We start from the raw sequence: 23,548 nt of genomic DNA, 5'->3' as shown, positions 1-23,548 counted from the left end.
CTCCTTGTTATAGTCTGGGCTGATCAGAGTGGGAGCTTCCATAATAGCTCTTTTGATGGCTTCAAAGGATTTTCTTGCAGCCTCTATCCATTTTATCTCTGACCCCTTCTTTAACATGGAGGTGATGTGCTTCACTAGTTCTGCAAAATTGGGAATAAACCTCCTTACAAAATTGATCCTACCCAAAAAGGATTGAATGTCCTTCTTTGACCTTGGGACAGACAATGTCTGGATTGCTTTAACCCTTTCTGGATCAATCTTAACACCCACAGCAGAAATGATATGCCCTAAAAGTTTGCCTTCTTCCAGAGCAAACTGTGACTTCTTGGGATTTACTGAAATCCCAAACTTTCTGCACTTCAAAAACACCTTCTTCAGATGTTGCAAATGATCCTCGTGACTGCTGGAGAAAACTGTTATGTCATCTAGGTAGATAAGGACAAACTTGTCCTTCTCTCCCATAAAGGCTATGTCCATGGCCCTCTGAAAGGTAGCCCCAACATTCATCAGTCCAAAAGGCATCTTGGAGTACATAAAAGTGCCCCAAGGAGTGGTGAAGGCAGTCTTTTCTTGGTCCTCTGGATATACAGCCACTTGGTTGTACCCTGAAAATCCATACAAGAGAGACATGACTCTAGCCCCTGAAACCTTTTGCAACAGATGTTCCATTTTGGGCAGGGGATAGTTGTCTTTCTTAGAGCATTTATTCAGGTTTCTGAAGTCGACACACAGTCGGATTTCCCCACTTTTCTTCCTCACTACTACCAAGTTGGCTACCCACTTCGAATACCTCAGTGGGACTATGATCTTGGTAGCCAACAATTTCTTAATTTCCTTTTCAATCAAAGGGAGTAGCAGAGGGTTTATGGGTCTCAGCTTCTGCTTAAAAGGGATGGTGTCTTTCTCCAGTGGAATCTTATGCTGGATGATGCTCTTGTCATAAGTTTTAAGGTCACTGTATTCCCAGGCAAAGACATCAGCAAATTGCTTTATCAGGGTGCAATATTCAGAACTTTGGGCAGCAGACAAGTGGGTGGATAGATTTATATACTTTGGATGATCTGAGCTCCCTATGTTATGCCTATGGACTGCAGACTTATTTTCCTTTTGGGCAGTACTATAGGGTACATCATTATGGTCAAACAGCTTCTCTAGAGGCACCAACCCTTTAGGTATATGGTTACTAGGCAATTGTACAATGTTGTCTTGGCCAACTTTGTTTCTCAGCTGAGACTGATGACATTCCTCCATGGCTTCATTCTCTTGATCAATTTGCATTTCAGAGAATTCATCAATGACTTGCAGAAACCTATTGACTTCATCATCATCCTCAAAAACTTTCCAGTATTTGACATTATCAAGCAAAGATGGTCTATACTTTACCTGAACTTCATAAGCCAATTTAGGGGGCATGGGAGGGATGAACATGCTAGCAGACACGGCAAGAGAGTCAGCAAGTTGATTCTTAGCCCTAGGGATGTATGAAATACAGAAGCTACTAAAAGGATCTTTGAGCCTCCATACCTCATCTCTATATGCTTTCGACCTTGGGTGCTTTGCTTGGAACATTTTGTTTACTTGTTGAATGATGAGATCGGCATCTCCAAACACCTTTATGTCTCTGATTCCCCTTTCTTTAGTAGCATTTAAGCCCAATATCAAAGCCTCATACTCTGCTATATTGTTGGTGACCTGGAAAGTCAGCTTGAAAGACAGATGTCTGCACTCCTGTGTTGGGGATACCAGCACTACACCTGCTCCTGCAGCTTCCCTAGAGCAAGCTCCATCAAAGAACATATCCCAAATATGTGGCCCTTCCTTCTCCATGACCTGGCATAGTGGTTTCTTGAGCTGCACTGAGGCCAGCTGGGATTCTTCTATTTGGAGAATACAGGCTCCAAAGTCAGTATCAACAGCATAGATGGGATGATTAGTGGGATGCTTCTCATCACTAATGATATAGGCTAACTGAGCTTCCCTGTATAATCTCCTACTTTCACCTCCAAAAACTGGAACAGTGGCATAGGACAGGTCATTTTGCAATGTCCCACCCAACCTCTTCATCCACCCTCTGGAAAGTAGCATGCCAAACTTAGGGGGGACATCTGCTAGTACAATATCCATCATCATGCTCTTCATGGGTAGCTGGGATAAGGTGATGGCTAGATCTTTGATTAACCCCAAACAATTCACCTTTCTTAATTCAAAATAGAACAAGTCATGATAGGTTCTAGTGATGTCAAGGCCTAACTCATCCATGACAGCCTTTGGCATTAGATTATGGCTGGCACCTATGTCCAACAGACAGTTGTGCAGGGTTTTGTCATGAATGGTCAAGGAGACATAGAATGATGGGGAGCTATCATCATAGGGTTCAGTCCTTGGGCTAAGCACAACTGCAGGTTTGTCATCTTGCAAATTCACATAGTCGTTTGATGCTTGTGTGGCCTTAAGCTCAAGGGCTTCAAGGATGGGTCTCTTAAAGGCTTCATTCTTTACCAGTTCCATCATAGGTATAGATATTTTCATCTTTTGGATTTCTGATTCAAAACTGAAGGGAGAAGGGGACTTGTCAGGACCTCTTAACTCTTGAGCTGGTGCTTTGAGGATGTTGGGATCAGCTGTCGGTCGCTTGTGCTTGATAATCTACTACTCTGCAGGAACAACAGTCTTTTGGACAAGGCTTTCTTTACCATTACTCATCCTTGACCTCAGGTTATATCTCTGCTGATTTTCAATTTGTAGAACAGCTTCTCTATCCCACTCCTAGCTGGTCTAGTCTTTGAGTAATGACTCCTCATAGGCAACTAATGTCAAAAAGGAAGGACTGCCTTTGTCTTCCATGCAGTGGATCTCATCCTCTTCTTCAAACTGCTCCTCTTCCATGACCACATTCTGGAAGGGAGTCTTCACCTTTTGTTCTTCATTGGCCTCTTTTCTCCTCTGCATGATTTGCAATTGTTCATTTGCTCTTTTATATGGATTTGGATTTCTAGGAGCGAATGTATTAAGAACTCTTCCTTTCCCTAAATGCTACTCAAACTACAGCTTGGATATTTCAGAGGCCAATGATTCTATCATCTTGGTCATTTTGTCTATCTTGGGGTTTGAAGATGAAGAAGACTCACCCCTCTGTCTCCTTCGATCAACATGTCCCTTGAGTTTCTCTGCAACCATAATATTAGATTCGACCTCCAAGGCTGCATCCTGCATCTCAGCCAGAGAAGCACGTCTTCTTTCTCTCAATAGCAGGTAGAAGTCATAATCAAAGGCATTGGCATAGGTGAGCTTGGTAGAGGTGGGGGTAGGTTTCACTTCAACTGGTATCTTGCTGTACATGCGGTTGAACCTTTTATTGAAATCAGACAATGACTCCCCATTTTCCCTCTTTAGGTTGCCAAACTCAGTATGATAATAGAGAAAATCTTTCTTATCCCCCCAATGCTTTAGGAAAACATCATCTAAGGCCTCAATGTCTGTTATAGATCTAGGGGTCAATTCTCTGAACCATTTTCTAGCCTCTCCATCTAGGCTTTGGACAAAGACTCTCATCCACACATCATCTTCACTAATGTCTAGATTATCTGCATAGCTATAAAAGGACTCAAGATGTTCTTCAGCTGTAATCCCTTCAGTCCCAGTGAACTTGGGCATGTATTTTTGATATTCTCCAGCAGGCATTGCACTCAAAGGAGTGGGTAGTACTAGAGGTCCATACCTAGCAGCTATGATTCTTTCCATTTTGGTGGGTGCTTGTGGACCTGCCATGGCTGTGGTGGATGGAAGAGTGCTGGCAGTCTGGATGATAGAGAGTTGAGGAGTGACTGACAAGACTAAAGGAATATGAGGGATAGGAGGTGAGGTTTCCTTCAGGCTTAAAGCAAGAGGAGAACCTAAAGAATACAGAGCTTTATGAATCTCTGAAAATTTTTCTTCACTGCTAGTGCTAGAGGCTATATTCTCAACATGTATTTGTTCTATTACAAGCCTTTCTTTCAGAGATATGGAGGATTGTTTAGGTTTACCTGATCCTGATGCTCCTTTTTGTGATATCTTTCTTCCTTTGATGATCTTTTTAGGGTCAGGTACTGAGTCAGCTGGTGACTTCTGAGGATTTCTCCGAGTATGCCTCACAAATTGAGCTAGAACTATTATGTGGAGTCGCCAAAAGTTTCAGCCTCCAGTAGAGTTTCCATATAGATGATTACAACCAAAAATGTGTCCAGAATTTGTCTATCATCAAAGTTGGATCTATGTCGTTCTCCCAGGGACGCTGAGCTTCAATCTCCTCTCCCCGGCAACGGCGCCAATTATGTTAGAGCTCCAGGAAACTCTCCTAGGTTATAGCTCGAAGATGCCTGGTAACATATAATCTTCAATATGGTTCTAGAAACTTATTGGGATGGGTGATGGTTTGGTTCAAGCCAGATAACCACTTCTACTCTGTTTTCACTCCATACATGCATGAACACCCTCAGACTACAAGGCTTTAGACCACCAATGCTCAACAATTTGGGAATTAGGTGAATAGACGAAGAATATTAACCACACCAGCAAATGCATACAAAATGTATGATGGCCAGCTGCAACTAGTAAAGAAACTTGCAAATCTAATATATCAATGCAAAGATAAGATGACAATTATCTTGCATTTGATACAGAAGAAACCTGAGTGACCCACTAACTGATACATTCAATTGCCTAATCCAGAGATAAGATGACAGTTATATAGCATTAGACATAGGAGAAATCATGAATACAACACATTAGGCACAAGCTTAGAACAAAGAAGAAATGGGCATTGAGCAAATAACGACAAAAGAAGCTTGCATTGTTGAAAATGAAGTGAGACGCTACAAGTTACAGAATATCTACAGTCTCCAGAAGTTGAATCGAAACACAATTGCCAACCTTGATTACATCTTTCTTCTAGCTATTTATAATCTATCATTACAATGGCTCTTAGCCGTTTAGGGATGGAGGGGTCTTAATTGACCACCAACTACCATTAACTGTCTGATAGCGTCTTTGAACGTAGTTGCTTTCTTCACTACGAAAACCTGATCGGTTCTGGTACTGTGTTGTCCTTCGGGTAGTCGGATTGATCATGGCAGTGGAGTTCCATGACTGTTTAATTCGGTTGTTGAGTCATGCTATGTCCTTTTCTCCTCCAGCCATGCTCTTCTTTTAATTCAGTTTCATGTTCAGACTATCGCCAGACTGACAGAGTTGGCCATCTTCCTCTTCGAGTAACAGACAGGACATGGGGTATGGAGTGCATGGGCAGATGGACAGTCATGAATGATCGCGAATGATGGTTGTCGGATCAAGGGAGATGTGTGGCGGAGATCGTTTTTTGGAGGCTAGCAGTCGTGGTGGGAGCGGAACATGTCCAGGCCGTTAGATCTTCAGGTGAGCAGATCGGACGATTATCGGGCGGCAGAGATGTGCGGGCAATAATGCGCGAGGTGGTTTGATTTGAGTGGTAATGGTTTATATCGCACGGGCATCAGGTGGTAAGCGGTAAGTGTCAGAACTCGCCCGATGCCATTCACGGGATGACATGTAGCGGCAGGGAAAAATAAAAACCGCCCACATCGGGCGGGTACTTCTTGCGCTTGTTATCCGCACGATATGGGCGCTGACCGTTAGATCTGGTGGGGGTGATCTAACGGCGGAGGAGTGTTGGACAAGTTGGTGTATTGGATGGGATGTGGACCGTTGGATTGGCAGGGAAAAATCAACGGCGAAGATGCGGTGAAGGTACAAGATGTCTTCGGGAAATGTGTTATATGCGCGTAAGGCATATGGGTGAGGTTTTATGAGGATTTTGGCTATTACGCTTGGGGCTAAGGCCATAGAGGAATTTGTCGGGGTGTGAAGGTTAAGTTAGGAAAGAGAAAGGGTAAAGTGTGAGCGGGGTAAGGGAAGAAGAAGAATAATGGCCCATTTGGAACCCTTTTAAGAACAACAAAGCAGCCCGAATCCTCATTTGACCTTTAAAATGTTAGCGCTGCACCTCAGGGCTAACAGGCCCTTTTGAAAATAATGCAATATCAGAACCCATTGGAATTTTTAATCTTCAGCACTTTAAAATAATATTCGACCCCTTTTTAAAATTTCTTATGGCTCAAATCAAACCTTGTCCAATTTTATTATGCCTGCAATGATTCACCTGAAGTCTTGTCGCACCCTTTAATAAGAAAATTTGTCGAACCCTTTTAAATAAATTCTCATTTTGCTGCAGAAATAGGGTTTTCAACTTCTCAAGCAAACCCCTCCAATAATTGCTGCTACTGGAAACCCATAGGTTAAGCCAAGACCAAGGCTTTGATACCACTGTAATATGCCAAATGCAAAAATTTGGGGTTTTCTTGAAATTTTTAACTCAGAAATACTAGATATAATTTCCATTCATAAACAAAAGATTGCCATGTAAAATTTAACAACATAGAACTGCAAATAACAATAATGAGCATAAGGAAATCTCAACTTTTATTATAATAAGAAACCGGGGTTTACACGCTGATACAACAAAATAGCTGAGATAGAACTGGCCTCGAGAATCTACTCCGATGTTGTGTTGGTCCTCCAAAACAAAACTGAAATGTCACTGCTGAGCTCTCTTGTGAATTCTAGATGAATACACCAAGGGGAGATGGATACTCGACCAATCTCGCTGAATCACCTGAGGGTTTCCGTCATGGGGTTACTATTGAAGTAGGAAACCAGGTTCTCAACCTATAATACAAGAAGAAATATCAAATCCAAGATGTCCTCTAATGGCCTCCTCTTTTTATAGATCTGATGGGCCCCTCTAGAAGCTCTTATTTTATTATTATTTTAATCATTGAGCACATTTCCCTTCATTAAAATATCTTTTTAATGTGGGAAAATGGTAAATTGGCCACCGTACTCTCTCTGACCACTGGAAGTCACTCCTTAGCATCCCATCTTGTAGATATTCTTGTTCCGGTCCCAATGAGCTATTACACTGAGGTGTTCCATCAATTAATCTTCTCGGAATGCCACCTCAAGCATAATTAATTAAGTTAGGCCCCATAATAATGCTATTTTCTTAAAGTTGTCGGAATGCAACGGAACGAAAGGCAAATTGTGCGAATGATGGAATATGCCAAGCGAATGCCATTGGATCCCATAAAATCTCTTCAAAACTCCCTCAGAACCCCTGATAGCATAAACCTGCTCCCATGACCTAGCCATCCCGTGCCTTGGAAATCGACCCTGGCTATACTATAGAGGAAAATAAAAATGGGGACATGACAAAAGGTGTGTAGCCCCAAAACCATCCAAAAACTCCATGGGTACCAGTTGCAAACCTCATCAATGTGATGGAAGTTATAGTGTGTAACCTTATACAATATAAGGTGTAACAATCTTAATTTCCATAAAATCATTTCTGTGATAATATGCTTGATGTTATTATTGAAATTTGTAGCTTGGGTGGTACTCCAAACCCTTGGCTTGAGGGTTGTGGAGGAGTTGGCACACAAGTATGGCTTGTGGGCGTGAAACCTAAGCCTGTGGACTTTGCACCTGAGCATATGGGTGTGATTCCATGAGGATATTTCTACATGTGATGATTTGAGTTGATAGAGGACTCTGAGAGTAACTTGACACAATGAAAATCACTCAAATCCTGGTTGTAGAAGTGAAGATATTAATTTTTGAATTATGGTGGGTTAATTTGTCTAATTGGGCAGGTCGACTTGAGGTTAAAGTAGTGCCCAAAGGCAAATTCGTTGGAGCCACTTGATGCATATAAATAGAGGTCAAGTGTGAGGCATAAATCATGATCCTAAGTGCATTCATGGTTTAGCTCTGCGATTTGGAGTGTGAGTCTAAGGCTAGAAAAAGGAGTGAAGGGCTGCCGAGTTTTGGAGAGTATCTCTGCAATTTGGTGCGGTTTTTCTCTATGGAATAGGCCGCAGACCTAAAGCAGTCAAGAAGGTGAGATAAGGACAGTTTGTGGGCAACGTGGGTATGTCTCCTTAGCCAGATCAGGTCGCAACAATAAGAGTTATGTATGAGTGTGTTTTGTACTTGATTGTGATCCAGGTTATCTTTTGTTTATAGATGCATGAAAAGAATTACATGAACAGTTTGTAGCTTAACCAAAGAGAAACTTAAATGTGCACATGTGGGAAGAAGAAGAAGAAACACATAAGCATGACAAGAAGACAAGAAGCTTGATAACAGAGTTTGGCCCTCTTGGATTACGTCTCCGGGCCCTGCTCAATCAATGGGAAGGCCTTCGTTCATTAAAAATGGCATCAAAAAGAGTTACATTCATCAATTTACAAAATGGAGCATTATACCTCCATGCTGAAAAGTGCTCGAAAATTGGAGATCTCTGTTGCAGAAACTGACACTGCCAATGGATTCCCGTCGCCGAGAAGTGCAAAATCCATATAAAACTTGCCCAATTCTGAGTCTGAACCAAAATCACCCTCCTTCAAAAATTCTGCCCAGGCAAGGTTCCACCAGTTTTTCTTAGTGCTCAAGGTTTCACCACCTCGTCTCGAAATTCGTGCCACTGATCTCCTCCTTGGCAAATGATAAAAAATTAATTTATATAAAGTTTAGAGGGGATTAATTAATAAGCAGTTGTCTATAACGCGACTTTTTGAAAGCCTTTCTGGCGGGTTTTTCCGGTGAAAATCCGGCAACAATTTATTGGAATCGCAAGTTTGATAGCTAGTTTCTGCACAATCAAAGCGTCCCAGGGGTTTTTCAGGGTGCTGAATCCAAATATGCAGTTCAAAAACCATTTTAACTGCAACAAATCATGATTTAATCTCAATTTTTTCCGCCGGATTCTGTCACCGGAATCTCCAAAAAGTCACATTATAGACAACTCCAATTCATAATATTGTTATGGACTATTTTTATCAAACCCATATTTTACCAATCATTTACCAACCCAACTAAACTTTACCCAAGATATAAAATATATTATTTTTTTATTGTTGTTGTTTGGGGGCCGTACCTCACGGGACCACACCCATCCCTTCCCAAGCGATACGCATTAAATCCGGTGGCAGTTCGTTTTTATTATGGGAATGCGTGGTGGCTTTGGGTGGCGGGACCACATACGTGGCCGCCTTACCCAAGCCCCACCGCGGTCAACGTTCCATACCGTATCCCAACTTTACCATATGCATTGGTTTGTTATGTCCACGCGTGAATGGGGGTGGATTAATATATATACATTATGGTTTTGGTTTAACCATATATGTAACCATATTTCCCTCCGTTTGTTTCATATAACCATACCATGTGTTTTATATGGTATATGACTTAATCCTTGCCACGTATTTGTAATACGTTGGATTTTTTTGTTATATGGGATAGATATGTTTTGGTGTGGGTATAACCATATTATTATATGGTTTTTACATATATTTTGGGTTTTGACTTTTATATAGTTATTTTAATAACTATAAAACAAATTTTGTTATATAGTTATTTTAAGAACCCAAAAATGATTTTCTTTTTTTCTTGTACAGGTTTAGAAGGTCACTGGAGGGATGCCAAGTGTCAAGCTGCCATGTGGGTCTCACGTGTTGATTGGGATGCCATGTGGCGCACTGTGGGCTCCATTTTTTCTATGCCATACCGATTTTTGAGGGGCTTTATCTTTTGCATACGAGTTCAGATTGATGAATCGTTCGCGCCATCGCGATCCGGAAGACGAGCCCTTTCAACTGATGCCATCAACTACTCCTTTCTGCCATTTTTAATTTCGAGCCTTTATCCATCCCCTTGGTGTCTCGAGATCCTCCTCGATCAGATTGTGTGTGGGTTACCTCTGTCTATAGGACCGCAGAGAAGGGCTGCTACAGTAGCAGGTTGAAGGGACTGTTTTGAGGGTAGCTAAGCCTAAGTTAGGTCTATCTCTTAGGTCATAACCCCTGGAGATGATTGCACAGTAATATGGGGGTGTCTCCATATGTATGGGCAACGTTCTTATTGCTAGTTGGTATAAGAGTGTTGTAGGGTAAGTTAAGGAGTATCCTCATACCCTAGAGCAGAGTTTGATGCCTATATTTGGACAGCAAAAAGGAGCAACCTTTGGGAGAAGATCACACAATGTTGGAGCAGTGGGTTAGGGCTAGTAGGGTGCCCTAACCAGTCTTCTAGAAGCACAAAAATCAAGGCAAGTAGGCAACAACAGTAAGTTGTAGATGACTCCTTGATGATGGATGGATGTTATGTGGATGGGTGTCCTAGAAGAGGACAGTTTTAGGAGATTGTTAGCAGCCAAGAGGAAGGGTGATCCTAGTGGTTGGATGCCCTAACTAGTGAGCAGATGTTACAACATGTATTGGACGCTTGTGGTCTGATTGGAGGGCAGCGTGAGAGTGGACCAAGTGTAGGCCTAAGAGAGGCTGAGTTGGAGCAGAACAACTTGGGAGGATTGTAGATGCTTGTTTCAAACCCGAAGAAACAAGTCCCTTGAAGGACTAAGGGATTGTTAGAGTGGTAGAAGAAGAGCTCAAGGGTTTGATCAGCCGGGAGCATTTTGAGTAGCCCTAAACTTGTGTGTGGAGGACATCTATGGCAAACGATGGGCAGTCTTCCTAGCCCGTGTTCATTATTGGAGAAGGACTTCTAGCAGTGATAGGTGGCAGCCCTTCGTGCCCTACGCTAGTCTTCATTGGAGCAACACAAGAAGACTATGGTGGGCCGAAGTCCTTGAGTAGCCGAGGAGCAATAGTGAGCAAATGAGAGTTGTTCACAAACAGAGTTATGAACAACTCGACAGGAGTCTCAATGTGTTATGCCCTTGATGGACTAAGGTACAACTAGTGAGCAGATTGGATAGCCGAGGTTCGATGCCCAGATGGACTTGGATCATTGATAGAGGCAGTGCTACAGATCGGGAGCCAAAGGACTGGGCAGTTACAGAGTACGACCAAGAGGCACTGAGAGAGCGTGCTACATCCAGATGGTCAGAGTATTTTGTTGAGGGTAGATTGGTTGTCAATGGACTGACACCAAGCCCTAGTTTTGTATCTTGTATCTTTGGATGTATGAGGGCCATTATCCCTAGTATGGGAGACCTAGATTGTTGTATTATTCAATTTGATTAATATAACGAAGTTGGGTTGAAAATTTGTAAAAGATTGTTTATATTTATGCACATCTGATTTATTGTTGTTTATATTCTGTTGTAATATGTAGTGATACTTGTTTTGGTAGCGTCAGTGATTTAAGATTCTATCCTAGACACCAGTATCATGGAAAAACAACAGTTATATTTAATCTTGTTACTCAATATTAGGATTTGCACCTGAATTTTATTATTCTGTCCTGTTCATCTGTGATTATTTTACAGCTTGACAAAGTTGTCTTTACAAAATTACAACATCACCATTGATTTGAAAGTTTAGAGCTTTGCTTTATTTATGTAGTTTTGCTTTAGTCTGTGTTTGCGTTGATGTGTATTCAGTGTGTAAATTTGGGTTGGAATGCCCTAACTCCTGTTCTCAGAGCCATTTGAATGTTATTGTCCTTCCTCTCGTTTCATGTGAGTTAGCTTTCTTGTAGTAAAGAAAGCAAGGAATTTATCTGAGAAAATGTAGGGAAAAGGGGAGCAAAAAAAAGAGGAAAATATGAGAAATGCAATTATTAATGTCACTGTGTATTTAAGTGTCTATTTTTTGCAAAGAGTTGCAAAAAGCTCATTTTTTGAGTAATCGTTTGGAACCTGTTTTTATATGACAGCGTACTAATGTTGGTTCTTACAGGTACATAGATAAATACAACCCTTTTAAAAAGGCAACACTTATTTTTGTGCAAAAACGTTTTTTTATAAAAACTATATGACATGTTTATTCGGAAAGTGGTACATCTATTTCAGTTGTTAACTTGTCTAAGATTCTTCTTTTCTCATCTAATATAAATTTGTCTTCTTCCTGAACACGAAGATATGCCCAATCTTTTTCATTTTGCTGCAAGCTTCAAAAGTAACATGTTTTGTGATTATCCTTTTAATACAGATTTATAATTTTCTGTGCTTTTGTGCAGAGTAAAGCCAAAGAGATGGTGATGCTTGCTGAAAAATGAGGGTAAAGCTATTAGCAGGGTCAAATCTACAGTCTGGTGGAGGTATTGACATGGAGATGGGGTCCAAACAAGAAATGCAAGATTGGCTTCTAAGTGTTGGCATTGCATCACTAGTCACAAAAGAGAGTGTCGGTGCTCTTTATCATCAACAATTGTCTCATCAGGTGTGATTGAGCAATAGTTTTCAAAGGTGTGATTGAGCATCTGTCATAGTGTATTTGTAGGGTAGTTTTTTCGCATGTTCATTTGATCTCTCCTATTTTTGGCATATTGCTTTGCTTTGAAAGTAATAGATGATGTATTACGAACATGTTCCTTTTCTTTCTTTTTCCTATGACTGGCTTAGATGGTTTAGTAAGTTAGGAGGATATTTCTGCCGTTTAATGTCCTTTTCATAATAAGGAGTATAATTTTATGTTAGCAAATACTGCCGCTGAACTGGATAGCTTTGTGTTGACACCTAATCATGGGATTGGGTGAATATATGTAAAATAATGTAAATAATAAATAAGGAGAATAGGAATATGAAGAGATGTTGGGAGGTGAATCTCAAGAGTCTCTCCCTCCATGTATATATCCATGAGCGATCTTAATGCACAATACAATTCGCATTGTGGAATTACCTCCTGGCTTGACATGGTATCAGAGCCAACTCCATTTTTTTAGCTTTCCTGCCTTTTTAACTCCGTTCTATTCTGCCTATTTTGTAGAACTTTCAAAATTTCCACCTTCTCTGCCCATCCTACACACTACGCTCTAGTTCAATGCAATTGTTTCTTCATACAACACTCCCACTGCATTTTTTAATAATTTGCTCCCATTTTGTTATGCGCTTTTCCTAGTTTCTACATTGTTCATTATATCCCCCATTCCTCCATACAATGCTCCCATACCCCTCCTCTCCACCACAGTCGATACCCCTCCTCTCCACCATGCTGCCATACATACGTTGTGCTCCCAATCGCTTCAAACCACCCTTCCATGCTCCTGTATACTCACTGCAACTGTATATTAACGCCGCCTCCACTGTGATTTTACCAGTGGACTCCTCACTGCGCAGCAAAACCCCTCCCTTGACCTTAGTCCCTCAACCACAACACTCTCGTCCCTCTCCACTCCCAATCTCCCCATTGCATCTGCTCCACTACACACTGTCACTCCATACACAACCACTCCTCCCCATAGCGTGCGCCTAGCCGGTTCTCCTATAACACCGGTTCACTGCAATCTGCTCCCATATCATATACCATCGCCTCCATTCCATGTGTTTGCTCCCGTTTGTGTTGGTATACGTTAATACCTACACTAGTTAATACACTGGCCCATTGCTCCCATACATTGGCCCATTACTCCTAGAGTTGCGTTGCTCCCGCACTGTCATATATGTTGGCCCATTATGCTATCTACGTTGTCCCCTATATGTTGTCTACGTTGTTTACTCCCTACCCCACATACCCCCTCCCTCATATACAACCTCCCACTTATAACAATCCCCCAAGTAATACCTATGTCGCCTATATCAAAGTGTAATTTTTTATACCAGAAGTGCATTTTTGCCACTAGAACTGCAATTTTTGCTATGAGAAGTACAATTTTTTTTTGCAGTATACATTTTTAAATACATTCATTGATCTCTATAGTTGGAGTAGTTCTCTTTGGGAAAGAGAACTATCCAGAATGGTCACGGAAGATAAAGCACACTCTCATTTTCAATGAATTGGGAAAGGAGTTTGTGTAGGAAAGGAGATAATGAACCGACAAAGCCCACCTCAAATAAGGAGATCATCATTTGGGAAAACAAGAATAGCAAGGCCCATGCCTTGATTGCAGAATCTGTAAATGAAGAGGTGAGTCGCCATATTTCACAACTTTCAAATGCTTTTGAAGCCTTATAGAAGTTGAAGGAACTCTATGATTCACACTTTGAACTTGAAGTTGTCCAATTGATGATTAAATTGTTCAGTCTTGAATTGAAAATGATGATCCTCTTGCTTTAGCATCAAAAGTAAGATCTATTATGCATGATATCAAAACCACTAGTGTTCAACTAGACATTCCTCTCATAACTTTTGTCAAGGCACTATATCCCACTTACTCAAATTATCTTGAGTCATTGCAAGCAAGTGGAAACCTCAAGGAAATTACCTTTGAATCCCTTGAGAAGAAGTTTGCTGAGAGAGAAGGCTATTGGAAAGAAGAAAGCTCCTCAATCTTTTGAAGAATCCGTGTGTCTTGCACATAGAGAGAAGAATCATGATCAAGATTCTTCCAGAGGAAGAGGCGGTCCAAGAGGAAAAAGAAGAAGAAATTTCAGAGGTAAGGGGGGCAGAAACTCTCAAGGAGAAAAGTCTGATCTTCATTGCATACGTTGCAATAGAGATGGACATGATGCATCTACATGTAAGTTGCCTTGGAACAAAATTGAGCAGGAAATAAATCAAGCCAAAGGTAAAACCAATGAAAAAGAGAAAGGTAAGGCACCTGAATCCGCTCACTATGTTGTGGCACATTGTAATTATGGAGTGACTGAAGACTTGTTCAATGCTTCACTTGCTTCTTGGAAAAATGATTGTTTGCTTGATTCAGGGGCAACTTGCCACATGATGTTTAGAAGATATTTTTTTGAAGAATTTACTAACAATGTTGATGGAGCAGTATACTTTGTAGATAAATCAAAACTCAAGCCATCAGGGCTTGGCACAATTAGCTCAAACTGCCCAGTATTCCAGACTTTCTTCTGCATGATGTTTTATATCTCCCACAACTAAGGAGAAACTTGTTGTCTTTGGTCCACATCCACCAGCAAGGACACTTCATTCATATGTTTGATGGCAAGGTTGAGGTGAGAAAAGCATCAGATCACTCACTTGCCATGACGGGGATAGAAGAAGAAAGACTTCTGAAGCTGCAAGGTACCTTTGTTCGTGCACAAAACTTCTCATACAATTCTCATTATCATGAAGATACATTTCCATCAACTCTTTTATGGCATGCTAGATTTTGACACTTGAACTATGATAACCTTCGCTTGCTGAAGAAAAATGGTGTTACTAGTTTGCCTACAATTCCTAGGAAACTTAAGCAATGTGATGTTTGTATTCTAGGAAAGCATCGTAAACAGTGTTTTCATGATTCACATTCCAGAGCACATAGAAAACTTGAACTCATTCATTCAGATTTATGTGGTCCAATCCCTGTTCCTTATGCAAATGGAAATAAATATATGATGACATTTATTGATGATTACACCAGAATGTGTTAGGTTTATTTATTGAAGAACAAATCTGATGCTTTTCAAACATTCAAGGACTTTCATGCATGGATTTAAAATGATGCACAATCTCATATTGGCTCTATTCGCACGATCATCGTTACACCAAAACCCGCAGGTGTTAGTAAATGGATGCATCGCTAGTGTTAATGAATCCACGAGAGGTGGTTAAGCCATGTCGCAAAACACACGGGGAGCACTAGATTATCCAATGCCCAACACTTTATAATACAAAAGGAGCAAGGATTTTTGTAGCCAAATGTCCAAAATGTAGAACTATAATTCCAACATTTCACAGTACCTGTCTTCCCTATTACAGCCACTGTAGGCTTGACAGGTGTATTGTGTTCATATAAACAAATGAAATCTTGAAAGAAAATTACTAATTCACATGCCCATGGCAGGCTTCTGCTTGCATGGTCCTCCTATGGCTCAATTTCAACATCATCCAAGCGCTCTTTCTTAAATGTGGCAGCAGGAATGACCTCACCTCTGCCATCCACTGGTTCTAGATTTTGAGAATGCAGTGTGTCCCTGTGTTTTTCCGAGTCAGAAGAGAGGTCATAGAGGGAGGGTTCCTCAGCTAGACTTGAGTCTTGTTAGGTCAAGATGGGCCATGATTCTTCCAACCAACAGCTACAGAGATCTCTACCACTCATTGAGTCCAAGATGTTTCTTGTGATGAATCATCATGAGTGCTTCAACCTCTTATTGCCATTCCTGGATTTCAAACATGTGCTTTTCTATGCCCATTACCCAAGAATCCTTTTGCACAATTTTTCTTCTAGATGTGACTCTCGAGCTCATGTTTCCATTTATCCCTGCAAATTGTTGAATTCATTATATTACGCTACACTTCTGTCATTTCCCTTTCAAACTGCTTTGTTCCTCTCTTCATCTTGTTGAGCTTGCACAAGACTTAGTATCCGCGCCTGTAGTGGTAATGTGCCATTGTAGCCACCCTTCTTCCTGACTGCCTGGTAGTCTTAGGAACCAAGAGTCTACCCAACTCTGTCCATCACTTATGCTTAGAGTCGTAGTCTGGAGCAAAATCATATAACAATGTTTCAATTCAAAACCAAATAAACCCACATGCATGCTGCTCATGCCTAGAGAAGGAGCAACAATTTGGATCAAGGGAAAATAATTCAGTCCACATCCCAATTCTAGTCCAAATAAACCCACACGTATCACTCAACTCTGCTATCATATGGTTCATAATCGCCCGCACTAGAGGATTGAGGATTCAGGAATGAGGGAGGTGATACTAGTGTATTAACTTGTTATCCCGTTGACTTTGCATGACATGACATGTGTTTGAATGTGGTGTGCTTGTCATAATATTCAATCATGGGGAAGTTAGGATGGTCATCTAGGTCACAGACCCTCTGTTAAAATTGGCAACTAGGGCCAAACTCCACCATGGACAACTCATATGATGGAGATGATATTTTTATTGGGTTTCCCTTTCCGAGAGGCGCAAGATTGATCTAAAGATCATCTCATTCTGACAACTAGAAATGGGATTATGAATTTATTTCTTTTATGGTCAAATTGTCAAGGTCGACCAAAAGTCTAATGCGGGCTCATGAAGCCCAACAGACGTGTGTCTTCACCCTCAACGTTGTGTATAAATAGAAGAGGCATTTTCCTCATTTGGACACATCTCAACACACATCTTTCTCTCTCTTCTTCTCATTGGTTTGTACAACAAACATGAACATCTTCTTCTCTAGGCGTTAACTTGGGTACAAAAAATAGGGGCATCTTCTTCTCTAGTTCTTCACAAGTGGGAGCTTCCTTCCAACTATCAAGACCTGTAGCAAATGCACCCCAAGTAGGTGGCAATCCTAATAGATCAGTAATCACGAGTTCTTTGTCTGGAACAATGTCATCAATGGCCGAAAGGTCATCTCTGATTCTTGCTATCTTCACAAAGAAGGAGGCCACTATATCTTCTTTAATCATCTTTGTAGTCCTTAGTTCATTCTTTAAGCTTGCCACTTGACCAATGTACTTAATAGTGAATAACTTTGAAAAGGCTTCATACATTTCCTGAGCATGATTGATGTTGGCTATAAATGGGACAAGGTTGTCCTTTATTCCTTCTACCATTAGAGTCATGGCTACCAATTCTAATTCTCTGAACTTTACTTTGTCAGCATCACTGGAGTCATTTGTAGACTTCTTTACCTTTCCTTTGACCAAGTCTAATACCTTGTTCTTTTCAAGGATGAGACCAATCCTCTTCTTCCAAGACCTGTAGTTTGAGGCTCCTTCAAGATTGTTCCCTCCCTTGATTGTGTTAGACATTGTCTTTGAAGATAGTAGACTTCTTCCCTTGAATAATCCTTTTGAATGATTCCTTGATCAAGTGCTTGAGACTGCCTTTTTCTTATTTCTTCACCAAAGCTTTGATACCATGTTAGAAAATCAGAAAGGCATAAAGATTTTCTTATACTTGATAATTACTTATGATGTTATTGACTTCTTATTAGGTTTCTTTATATCTTCCTTCTTTTAGTTCATCAAGTAATTACCAAGGCAATAGCACATAAAATAATGGACACCAAATGTAGGCTCACAGCTAGGAAAAAACCCCTCTCTAGGGGAAAAGCTAGTCAATAATTATTCCTTCAATAGTTTTCCGGAGATATTCCAAGACTCTTGACCTTGACCAAACTTTCCTCCACACCAAGTCAACCTTCCTCTTCTCTTGCAAATGGTCCTACTTGACATGGCAGCAGCTGCAACAGTGGCAGCACTTTCTTCGACCCAACAACTTTTGTCTTCCCTTGGAGACTTCAATCTTCACTGGAATACTTTGATCTTCTCTTAGAAACTTCGATCTAGGCCCAATACAACTTCTAGAGGCAGCAACATCCAACAACAACAACTTTGACCTATACTTTGATCTAGCAACAACAACTTTCAACAACTGGCTATGGCATCAACAAGAGAACTTTGATCTTCCAAATCAGGGCACAAGAGAGAGAGATGAAGCACCAATGTTTCGATTTTCCCTTTTTCCTTCTCCTAGACCAAACTCGCACTTCCTTCTCCTCCTTTTATTTCGCACTTTTTCCAGCTTCAAGAGATATTGAACTTGCTTGTGAGAGTGTGCTTCAAATGGAATTCAAACTGCTTTATTTATAGTCCTTTGGTGAGGTTGAATAGCTCTCCTTGAGGCCGACTTGATCATCTTAAGGCCGACTTGGTGTGGAGACAACAAAATTCATATTTGACTCAATACTTGACCCTTTTACATGATTCAAAAGCCCAAGAAGGGTCTCTTTAAAAGTACAATGACTCTATTTACGTAGAATAAATCCTAGAAGTCCTCAATGGAGACTTTGAGCTAAAACATGATGACCTAAGCATGAAACCCATGCTTTAATAAGTCATAATAATAATAATACTAAATTATTTTCTTTATTCTTTTGACAAACACATTACAAGATGGCTTAAATACATTAAATGAAGACCGAACCTAGTTACATTTTCCAACAGCTAGCTGCTTCAGGATAAGTCTGGCCCTTGCTAAATCAGTTAGAACCTTCGTCTTAGTATCCCTGGATATTTATGGGTTGTCTCAGAATGTCCTGATCCCTTAGGAGATCCTTGCTTGGCAGAACAGATCCGAATCACTCCTAGAGAACACGTTGTAACAATATAGAGAGAAAAGGGGTGACTTAGCTAGGGTGGGATCACCCTACCAAAACTAGTTTAAAAAAAGGGGTCTCAAAGCCTCAGGCCCAAAAGAACAGAGATAGTCCAAGTCCAATTCGATGATCAGAAAATGATTTGTCACTCCTTTATTTATAGATTCCTCATTGGGGTTTCCCCTTAATCTAATGAGGGGTTACAAGTGCAACCCCCAATTTGGGATTTTTGCCCCAGCTACCCCAAAATTCACCCAATGTTGCCCCAAAACATTAGATAATGGGTTTCCCCCTTTATCAGCGACAATAACCTACAAGGTTGGATAGGCTACTTTGTCCTCCCTTGGGCAATTAATCCATAGGGGACATTATAGTCCCCCCTTCCCGACATTGCTTGTCCTAAAGAAATTGCATGTCTAGGTGTTGCATAATTGTTTCTTCAAGTTTTAAGAATAAAAGGCTCCCTTCAATCCTTACAGCTGCCATACCAACACCCCCTTTTTCTTCTTGTAGCCCAATAATCATACTGCTGGTTGAAGATGTCTTCACAATAGTTGTTACTTACACCTTCCAAATCATAGGTGAGTTATGGGAAAAAAGTATAGTTATGTGCTATTGCTGAAATAAGTTCTATTTCAGACGAAATTTCTTCTCCCAACATAGTAGTGGTCTTCAGTAACCTTCACAAAAACTTGTAGGAATTTGATCCTTTTTCTGATGGCAATAAGTTCTCCATGGTTTCCGCGGGCTGTTTATGTTTTGTTGTTGCCTCGACATCATTTGAAAGTGGCCTGTTTTCCCCTTATGAAATACTGCTTCCTAAACATGGTTGGTCCTCTAATAACTTCACTTTGTGTAAGTGTAGTGTTGGAAAATCAGAAAGGCAAAAAGATTTTCTTTATGTTGATAATTACTTTTGATATTCTCATGTTCTTATTGTTGAAAAGTGTAACTAGGTTCATTCTTCATAATGACATGTAATTGTGATTTTATGTAAAAGATGTAAAGAAGAAAAATAAAATTATTGTAATACTTGCATCATGGGTTCCATGAGCAAGAATTTTTATTTTTAGTTAAGGCTCCCATTTTGATCCCTTAGGGATATTGTCATCTAGTCTTAAAATGTCTAAATATTTATTGTTATGTATTGAAGGCATTGTAAGAAGTTGAATTTGTTTTTGTAATTCACCCTCCAAAACCAAGTCACTAGTCCTCACTCAAGTTGGCCTACAATACAAGTATAATTCTAGAATGATGAAGTCGGCCTACTCCAAGTGATCATGTCAACCTAATAGTGATGGTCCAACCACTATATATAGCAATACTCGACCTCATTTGGAGGACAAGAATTCAATGAAGAAAGTCTCTAATAACAAGTGTGAAAATCATACTAGAAGGAGCCTCAAGATCACCGAAGGAAGAAGAAGAGAGAGCGAAGGAAGTGACATCATTGTGGGACTATTTTGGGCCATTCTACCCTCTCACGTGCGAAGATTACAAATCTAAAGGAGGCTGAAGGTTGTTGTCATACAAGGGTGATCGAGTTTGGGTAAAGACTTCGCTAGAAGAAGCCAAGTAGAAGTGTAACAAATCCCCCTCCTCAAAGGTATAATATTCAAGGAGAAAAAGTCAATCTAGGGTTTCTATTGTGAAGAAAAGAGTTGCAAACCTACAAGGAGAGGCCAAAATTCTAAAGGAAGCCGAGAAGAGGAAGAAGAAGAGAAACATTGATCTAAGGGAGAAGAGGAGGCTTGTGACTTGGTCTTGGAAGGGCTCTAGTGTCAAGGGTCTTTGTCATGGTCTTGGTATTCATCAATTGAAGGTTCTATAAGAAGAATTTGTTTGGGTTTTCCTCTCAAAGAGTGAGAGGTTTTGGCCCTGGCTGACAGCGTACATACGGTGTCTCTTGTCTCCTTATTGTTCATGAATTGATAATTGTCTTGATGAAAAGAACACAATAATAACACAGGAAGAGAAGATCATAATCAAGAAGTAAAAAGACACTCACAAGCAATTATCATAGTAGAGAAATCACATATCTATTGATGCCCTAGATTTCTCAACATGGAATCAAAGCTAAGGTGACAAAGTCGAGAAGGGGCATCTAATCAAAGAGACACACAAGGAACGAGTTTCAAGAAAGGGATCAAAGCGAGTCGAAGAATACCAAAGAAAAAGTTCAAGATCTACATCATACCGAAACCTGGGATCGAAGAAATCTACTTCAACAAAAGTCTTGGAATCATCATCAAGGAGGAAACAGAAAGAAAGACCTAAACCCTGTTGAAATTTCTAAGTCTATCTGTTAGAAATTTTATCTGTATTCTTCTGATTTATTTCTCCTACTTGTTAATTACAAACAAGTTATTTAAACATATAAACATCGAAATAAACACAATACAATCTCAACCATCTACAGATCAACCACTAAAAGAAATAGCAAACACACAAGTGACACCATTATTTTTGGACAACTCATCCCTGGAAAAAGCCAATGCAGGAAAACTAGTGCAACAATTACGAGGGTTTATTTTATTAGGCAGTATATCCTTGAGTACAACTAGGTGCCAAACTGGCTCACCTGACAAAGAAAAATAACTGGCAGTAATACCTCTCTATTCGGAAACAGATATTCAAAAAATCAGCCCCACGAAACCCTCTCCAGCACAACTGAAGCACTATGTCAGCCCTCCTGGCCTCTGCGTCAACCTCAAACCCCTCTGCGTCAGCCCTCTGAAGCACTGCGCAACCTCTACCTTTTGTGTCACTCCTGCTGCCCTTTGTGTGGATGACGCACACCCTCTAGCCTCTGCACTGTCTCAATTAGCCTCTGCATGGCCTGCTCTGGCTTCTGCGTCTGCCTCTCTGCCTATGTGTTGGTCTCTTGGCACTATCTTTGCCTCTCTATCCAATAATTACTACCCCTCACTGCAAATTGATCACTTATTTGACTTTACTTAGCAAACCCCACTCTAGTAAATCGAATGACTGATCACTTTGGCGTGTTCTCCAACTAACTCTCAAGCCTCCTCTTATACTTTTTCTATTGGTCCTTCAACAATCAAGATTACATCTCTAATCAATGATTAAAATTAGATTTGGCTTGATCCATGTCTTTTAGAACCTTCTAACCCAATTTTATATTAATACCCATTAATATTTTATTTTTCTTAAGTTTAGACTTAGGAACTCCATTAAAAATATTAATTATTTTAATATCTCCTAAATCGGGAAGAATCTCCTCAAACCATTTATGGGTCTTGGAGATCTCATTTTCTTTAACCTATCCACCAATTTTCATGGCTAGAACACATCCGATGCTACCCCAAATCAACACTCCCTCTTAGCGAGGACTGTGCTTTAGTAATACTCCACACTGAGCATCACTTTGATTATACGACACCAGTACCTGTGCTGATGCTAGGCCTCCCTACCCAACATCCTCTGCACTGTTGCATCTTGTACTGCTGCCCATGGCCTTGCCACTACCACTGCTACATATGTACGATAGCTCCCTCTACATCTGTGTTGCTACTGGTCCTTTCTCCCAACACTGCATCTGCACTGCAATCCCCTCTCATCATGCTGCATCGTGTTGTTGCAATGCAACTCAGTTACTAAGAAGTAAGTAATTGATCCACCCAACTACTGACATCCCTGTCAGGATAGAAACACTCCTGATGTCGAAGCTCCCTCTACTGCCTTTGCACTGCTGCAACAACTCCCTGCCTCTCGCACTGTTGCAAACCTCTCTGTGCCATCTTGCACTGTTGCAACCCTCTCTGTGCCTCTCGCACTGTCGCAGCCTGCTAGCTCTGCATTGCTCAGGACTACTGCATTGTAGCACTCTCTACCGCTTCATCCGCATCCATCTATACTGACATCCACCAGTCCTGCGACTCTCTCTTCAGGGCTCTCGTAGTAAGGTATAATCCAAGAGGTTGGGTACCTCAAGGATCCTGCCCCTCATCGCCTGTAGTCTTCCTGACTATAGCTCGATGTCTCCCCACCTCTTCTCTAGAGGTACATGAGCACTCATGGCACAATCATCATCCTCCTCTACCCCCTTTTCCGCCTTCGCTGGCACTGACTTGGAGTCAGATGCCTCTCCCTTGTTCTTCTTCCTCGGACACTGGTTCGCATAATGACCCAGTTCCCCATAGTTGAAGCACTCGACCTTGGAGAGGTCCTTTTTCTTCCTCTTCTCCTGCTTTCTTGCAGATGCCAGAGCTACATCCTCTTCCTCTTCCTTCTTGATCCAGACTCCTTTGTTGCTACTTCCCGTCTTGCTCAGCCGTCTGATCTCCTCTTGACGAAGCACTGCCCACAATTCTTCCCAGTCTGGAAGATCTGCCCTGCTCAGAATGCTCTGGAAAAATGTCCCCCACTCCTCAGAGACTGCATTTAGAGCGGTCCTCACCATCAACTCCTGATCCAGCGTGGCCCCTATGGAAGTCAGTTGGTCCCAGATCTCCTTCAATCCATCGAGGAAGTGATCTATTTGCTCCTCCTTCTGCATCTG

The 23,548-nt window shown here is 40.9% G+C and overlaps 1 pseudogene; it reads left to right on the top strand.

Moving 5' to 3' along the window:
* Nucleotides 1–12,263, top strand: part of LOC149251522 (vacuolar protein sorting-associated protein 36 pseudogene) — a 35,365-nt pseudogene extending 23,102 nt beyond the window's left edge.
* The last annotated feature ends 11,285 nt before the right edge of the window (nucleotides 12,264–23,548 follow it).

The sequence above is a fragment of the Pinus tabuliformis genome, chromosome 7 (genome assembly GCF_031772625.1).
Source record: "Pinus tabuliformis cultivar Carrire ecotype Pingquan chromosome 7, CPIR1, whole genome shotgun sequence".
NCBI lineage: Eukaryota > Viridiplantae > Streptophyta > Pinopsida > Pinales > Pinaceae > Pinus > Pinus tabuliformis.
Note: the sequence above shows the minus strand (reverse complement) of the source record. Positions and strands in the feature narration are given on the sequence as shown.